The sequence below is a fragment of the Juglans microcarpa x Juglans regia genome, chromosome 8D (assembly GCF_004785595.1).
Source record: "Juglans microcarpa x Juglans regia isolate MS1-56 chromosome 8D, Jm3101_v1.0, whole genome shotgun sequence".
Taxonomy (NCBI): domain Eukaryota; kingdom Viridiplantae; phylum Streptophyta; class Magnoliopsida; order Fagales; family Juglandaceae; genus Juglans; species Juglans microcarpa x Juglans regia.
In genome coordinates, this window is record NC_054608.1 from 19416888 (window position 1) to 19424556 (window position 7669).

Consider the following 7669-nt stretch of genomic DNA (forward strand, 5'->3'; position numbering starts at 1 on the left):
CCTTTTATCAACCAAATGTTATAAAGACTCGCTGGCCATGCTTACTATTATTTTCTAAATGGGTATTCCGGATATAATCAATTTGAAATTGCTCCCGAAGATCAAGAGAAGACTACTTTCACTTGTCCTTACGAAACTTTTGCATATAGAAGAATGCCTTTTGGTCTTTGCAATGCTCCGACCACGTTCCAGATATGCATGATGTTCATTTTCTCCGACGTGGTGAAAAAATTTATAGAAGTCTTCATGGATGACTTCTCGATTTTTGGTTATTCTTTTGATAATTATTTATCTAATTTATCTTTGGTCTTGCAACGATGTGGGGAGACTAATTTAGTTTTAAACTGGGAAAAATGCCACTTTATAGTTGAGGAAGGGATAGTGCTTGGCCATCGAATTTCCTTCAAGGGACTTGAAGTCGATCGAGCCAGAATAAATGTTATTGACAAACTCCCACCACCAGCCAATGTGAAGGGCATGAGAAGTTTCTTGGGTCACGCTGGATTTTATCGACGATTCATTAAGAATTTTTCTCAAATTACTAAATCTCTTTGCAATCTTTTGATGAAAGATACACCGTTTGATTTTCTCATGAATGCTTGCATGCTTTTGAAATATTGAAAAAGAAATTAATTTCAGCACCTATAATTGTTTCAACGGATTGGAATTTACCTTCTGAATTGATGTGTGATGCTAGTGATTTTGCTATAGGGGCTGTTTTAGGGCAGAGAAAAGATAAAATCTTTCGTGTTATTTATTACGCAAGTAGGACTTTAATGGAAGCTCAACTTAATTATGCTAGTAGTGAAAAAGAAATATTAGTGGTTGTTTTTGCTTTTGATAAATTTTGTTCTTACTTGATAGGTTCGAAGGTAGTTGTCTATACCGATCACTCCGCTCTTTAGTACATGCTTGCGAAGAAGAATGCTAAACCAAGATTTCTTCGATGGATATTGGTGGTAGATCACTTGTCCGGATTGAGCCTAAGGGTACTGATGATGAGCAGCAATTGCCAATTAATGAAGCATTTCCAGATGAGCATTTGATGGTTGTACAGGTTGTTCCATGGTATGCTGACATAGTCAACTACTTGTTGTCGCAAATTCTACTTCCCGGGATGACATATCAACAGAAGAAGTTATTCTCTGACTTAAAGTATTACTTTTAGGAGGAGCGTTTTCTATTCTGGCATTATGCGGACCATATAATTAGGAGATGTGTTCCCGAAGAAGGGATGGAGAGAATACTCCGACATTGCCACTTATTGGAAGTGGGCGGCCACTTTGGTGGAGCAAAAACAACAGCAAAACTTTTACAATCTGGGTTTTATTGGCCTTCTATTTTTAAGGATTCTTTTAATTTTGTTAATTTATGTGATCATTGTCAACGGGTTAGTGATTGAATTGTTTGATGTTTGGGGGATAGATTTTATGGGTCTTTTTCCATCTTCATATTCTAACAAACTTATTTTGGTGGCTGTAGATTACATCTCCAAGTGAGTGGAAGCTGTTGCCTTGCTGACCAATGATGCTAGGGTTGTGGAAAATTTTCTTTGAAAAAATTTCTATTCCCAATTTGGCATCCAAGGGCGATATTTAGTGATGGTGGGAAGCATTTTTGCAACAGTCAATTTGAAGCTTTACTTTCTATGTATAGAGTTACTCATCATGTGGCAACCCCTTATCGAATCAAACAAGTGGCCAAGTCAAGGTGTCCAATAGGGAGTTGAAGCACATACTTGAGAAGATCGTTAGTATCTCACGAAAGGATTGGGCACGAAGGTTAGATGATGCATTATGGGCATATAGGACATCATTTAAAACACTGACTGGATTGTCACCTCATCGGTTAGTTTATGAAAAAGCATGCCATTTACCCTTGGAGCTAGAACATAGAGCTTATTAGGCGATGAGGACACTTAATTTTGATTTAAAGGTTGCAGGTGAGAAGAGGATGTTGCAAATTAATGAGATGGTTAAGTTTCGCAATGATGTTTATGAGAATGCTCGGATTTACAAGGATAAAACTAAAAGATGGCATGATAATCATATTTTGAGAAGGGAGTTTGAAGTGGGGAAGAAAGTTTTACTATTCAATTCAAGACTTCGACTTTTTCCGTGAAATTTGCGATCTAGGTGGTCGAGACCATTTGTTGTGACTTGTGTTTTTCCATATGGAGCAGAAGAAGTTCATCATAAGACAAAAGGGACATTCAAGGTTAATGGACAGAGGTTAAAGCCTTATGTGGATGGAGAATTTAGCATGCAAAAGTTTTTCATCAATCTCGCCAATTCTAAATAATGATTTGGAGAATGTCTAGCTATAGACTTTAAACAAAGTGCTTTTTTTGGGAGGCAACCCAAGTTTTTTTGTTTTTCTCCTTAATGTGTTACATCTTGTAGGTTTGCATAAGTTTGGGGGCTCTCCAATGTGTTACATGGTTGCACTTTCAAAGACAACATTCAATTAGAAATCCGGGGAGCACTTCTTACATTTTCTCATTCTTTTTTCATTTTTCTTCTTCTTTCTCATTGAGGACAATGTGTTATTTAAGTTAGGGGGAAGGGAGTTTATATTTTAAAATTTATTTTTCTTTGTGTTTGGTTTGATGAATAAAAAGCCAATGGTAAGAAAATGGTTGAAATTGATTATAATTTTTAGGAAAAATTCTTATTCTTTTAGTCTATTTGTTAATCATTGACTTGATTTTTCATAATTTAAGATTGTCTATATTCAATGAATGCTTATCATGATCATTAATTGTTTTCCATACCTAGAGAAATTTTATATGAATATTGTAAATTTGTATGGTCTCAACAAATTCTAGAACTTGTTTGATGACACTTGAGGTGAGATCCTAGACAAAATATTACTTGTGAAATGATTTAGGCATTCTTTTAATCGATTGAGCCTTTCAAGCTTACCTATTTATTATTTTTATCCCTAGTCACCCCTTTGAGCTTTGTTGAATTATACTTTGGCCTTACATATTTTTTTGTTGTTCTTTTAAAACATCATATTTCCTACCCTATTTGAGATTAAACACTGATTTCCTTACCTTTTAAGAGAGTTAAGCTTACACAAAGTCAAAAGAGCATGGAAGGTGTGAGAGGTAGAAAGTTTATCACAATCCATGCTATCAAAGTCATAATTTTGGGGGTGTGAAATGTCAACAAGGTATTGGAAAGTTATTCGAAAAAAAAATCGAAGAAAAAAAATTCAAAGGCTCTTTGAATTCTTATACAAAAAAGAAGAAGAAGAAGAAGAAGGATCTTTTCTTTGGAAGTACGATAAAGAGATGTGTTTTGAGAGATTCAAAGGATTGAAAAGAAGTGTATGCGTTAGAAGTGAGTATGCTCTATTTGTTTTGTTTGTGTTCAAAATTAAGTTCTCTTGCTTTGTTTTAATCCTATCATTTCTTTGTAGCCCTTACCTTAGCCTTACATTACAAGCCTAATAAAGACCTATTGATCTTTGGTAATATTTTTGTTCTACATTAGTGGAGAGCAATTTGAAATGCAAGCCTATGGAGTTTGAATTATCAATTTCATAACTAGAGATCTATTATGTATTTACTTGTTTGTATAAAATCATCCAGGGAGCTCATAACAAAGTGAGAATGATAGCTATGTATGAATGAGATTATTGATAATGAGATGGAATTAAGTTTTGAATTAACTTTTGGACTTGTGTAATATTGAATGATTCCTTTAGATTATAAACTTTAGGCAATCTTTGAGGCAACAAATTTTATGAATTAAATCAATTCTTGTTTTTAGTTATTTTTCTCTTTTTCTTTGCTTGAGGGCTAGCAAATTTGAAGTTTGAGAAAATTTGATAAGTGTAATTTTTACATGATTTTTATTACTGTTTTACTTATTAAAATTGTTAGTTTTCTTTTATTTCTTTTGGTTTGATTTGATTTGATTTTTATTTATTTTCTTGTATTTGAAGGAATGAGAAAATTTAGTTTAAAAGAATGGCATTTTGGTACATTCAAGAAAGGAAACAAAGGGGATTAACGTAATCCCAAATTGGAAGCGTTTCTGCACGGTCTTGAATATTCTCACAATATCTTTCACGTCAGAGATTGGATTGAGCTGATTCAAAAGGCGTTGGAAAGCTAACTTAACTGGCTACAATTGTTCTTGAAATATAGTTCTTGTGATTCTCACATTTTCCAAGAGAAAAGGCCAGCAATCTAAGCCTGAAAATCTGCAAAATTGATAGTGCGGATTGGGAATTGATTTTCTTTCTTTGTGAGGACAGCGTCAACGAAAAAAGGAGAGCATCAAGAGTCTATGACTTGGCTTCGGAGGGGAGCAGCCAACATCAAGAAAAAGCCGAGGTTTTGAGTTTTTTTTTCTTTATTCCGAATCTCTTTCAATTGCTAGATGTTAAACTCTTTGATTATGTTTTTATTCAGTTTTATTATGAACTAAATTCTCTTTTCTAGGGCTACAATGTAGCCTAACTATGATTATGTGAATATTTCTTTAATTTAATTAATTTAGTATTTGTTTCATATTTTTGAGTAGTTCATTCTGGACTTAATGCTTGTGAATGATTGATCTCCGTTTACATGATTTGGGATTCAATTTGAGACTAAGAAGTGATAACTGTTTCAGCCTATGTTTGAGATACCATAAGGAATCCGTAGGATAGAGATATCTATGGACTTGCATAATCTTTATGAGGGTTTCTTTGTTCTTAATGAATTTTGAAAGGTTTAAAATTTTTACAGAGATGTAGAAAATTTTCTTGTTGAGATATTTTTTTAATGCTTGAGAAATATTAATGAATAAATTAGAGAGACTTGATTATCAACAATACAAAATAAGTATAATTAATTCAATTAGGAAATTCGCATAGGATTAGTTATGGTGAATCGGAAACCCTAGAATTATTTTTATTATCTCTACAACCTTAAGTTTAATTCTCTTATCCTTTTAATTTATTTTTTTCATGCACTTTAGTTTAATTTAGGTGTTAAAATCTTTAAAATTTCGATTTTATTTCCAAATAGTAAATAATTTGGTAAATTTCAATACTCAATAGCATGATTAGTCCCTATGGATTCGACACTATTTTCTTTAAAACTTTACTACTTGTTATGATTCCTGCACTTGCAATTTCAACCAACAATGCTGATCTAGACCCTTTAACATATGTTTCCTCAGCAAAACTGGAACTACAGTGACAAATATTGTCATCATTATCATTTGCTACTTAGTTTAAGTTTTAATATCATCGTTTTTTTACTTAGTTGAAGTGTTAATGTCTTGTTGATTGTGATGCGGTCCTCCCACCACCTCTGCACAACATTAGAAACACACGACATTTGGTGTGAAGTCTGTTGTCGTCCAAACCTTTAGGGGTTGGCTCAAGTGGTAAAGGTCTTGGTTTTGGTGGTATGCTTCATTTAGATCTAAGGTTTGAATCCTCTTGAGTGCAAATAAATTTTAGGAGTCGTCAATTGGACTAAGAGAACTTCCCATTGAATTACCCAAGGTCATCACTTGTTGGGAATTCGTTGTCGAGAGCCTATGCATCCCAAGATTAGTCGAGACTTTATTCTTGGATATTCGGTGCTATTAAAAAAAATTTATCATCTAATATCTAATCTTTATAATTTAGCAAACACAAGAGACAACGAAATTCTTTTTCCCAGTTTCTCCTTTACTCTAACGGAGAATGCTTTGTACACAAACATTGCTCACCCCAAGATTGTTGGCGATTCCTAGTAGGATATTGAGCAAAAGTTTACTACTTGTCGATGTAACTTTTCAATATTGTCCAAGCCCAATAATACGATTGAATAGCCCATGATAATAGTTTGGATGTTGATATGGTGCTCGAATGCTCATCCTAGAAATAAATAATAAATTAAACATATAAAATGTAAATAAAAAGCGACACGGATATTTACGTTGTTTAACATAAAAACCTACATCTATAGGTCATTTGTGTGCAAATCCACTAATGTTGGTGATTGTACAGTTTCTCATTGTGAGAACTGTGCCGTTAGAAGAAAGGAACATCATGTGCATGAGACTAAGAAATTCGTATTGTCCTATCTAATAGTCCAGGCGAGCAAAAGCCTAAGCTAATAAAGACCCAGGCAAGCGTGTCCCTAGGTGAGCAAAAGATCAGGAAAACAATGGATAACGAATGGAAGAAGCGACATTTTGGGCAATCATACGTAAGGCGACCAAACGACATGCGAGATTAACATCCAGCGAGTAAATGATAGATAAGTGATATGATGTTTCGTGTGAGCAATGACACAAGTGAGAAAAGATAAATGAGTGCAATGTGGTAAGGGCAATAGAAATACAATGGTGAGCAACGTGTAGTGCGTAATTCATATCGTGGCAAGCAACAAATTACCCTGTGCGAGGTTAGCCAGGTGCCAAGAAAATATTTAGTGCCCAGAGGCAACTTAGTAGTGCTCAGAGAGTAGTGAGTAACCTCATAACGAATCAGACTCAAAAGACAATGTTTCTACAAGGAGCATGCATGGGTAAGAAAGATCACAGACTTGAATACGCCTGACCAAAGGTATAAGCTTCTGAACATGTTGGCAACATTCACAAGCGACAGATTGAGCATCCCTTCTCCTTGGCCGAAATCCTAAGAGGCGTAGACCATGTCCTCTTTTCCTTATCACCCCTTCATCCAGCGTACACTTCAATAGCATATTTTTACCGATTCACCAGCCAAGCCACATCAGACACTATAAAGCCCATGAAAAGCAGACTTCTTTGCTTGAAAGCCTCGCCTTGCTGAAGTCATCTCTCACACTTTGAGATTTTCGAAACTTAGAGAAAATCACACACATCTTCTATCTATCTATCTCTGTGTGCGTGTGTGTATTGTCTGCACTAATCCTCGAGAGAACTTAAAAGCTCTAACTCTGTAGGATAAGCTCACTCATGATTTCAGACATCAAAGTCTACAATAAACCAACGAAGGTCGAATCATTAACAAGCATTTGAGTGAAAGCTCATTGCTAAGGTAGGTTCTTCTCTATGATAGTGCTAGCAATGTTGGTTAATGACTATGAGTATGTCATGTTGGGATTTGCAACTTCTTTGTCCCCATTCTATTGATATTTTCTGGATACATAATACCCCACTATGATTTACTTCTTGTCTTTGTTAAGGAGTTTAAAGAGTTTATGTTACTTGGTAAAATGTACCTACTTTCTTGTTTTAAGAGGAGTATATAAGCTGTGTGAGTGGGTCACGATTCCAAGTTAAGATGGGACATTATCATAGTGGAGCTTTTCTAGTTACTTGGGAGCATCTAAGAATTGAGTGACATCTCCTGAGTTATCGATGGATAACAACAAGCTTAGGAGAGATGATAATGCTGTTGGGTCAAAGTCATGGCCTCTTTACTAGTCAAGGACGGAGTGTGAAGCCAGGGGTTGACCGTTACAAAGTCAGACACAAGGTGCATCAAAAGGGAGCTAAGGTATGTGCGCGGCCATTTTAAGGGAAGATCGTGGTGCACATGTTAATAAATGGAAAAAGGTGGGTAAAATGGCTTTCACACTATGGATTAGACCTGGAGTCCAAGAAATACATGTTATGTGGTTATTTGTGCATCGGGTCCTCGATGATTTTTATTGTGAGCTGTGTTTACTTTATTTGCATGGAGGCTA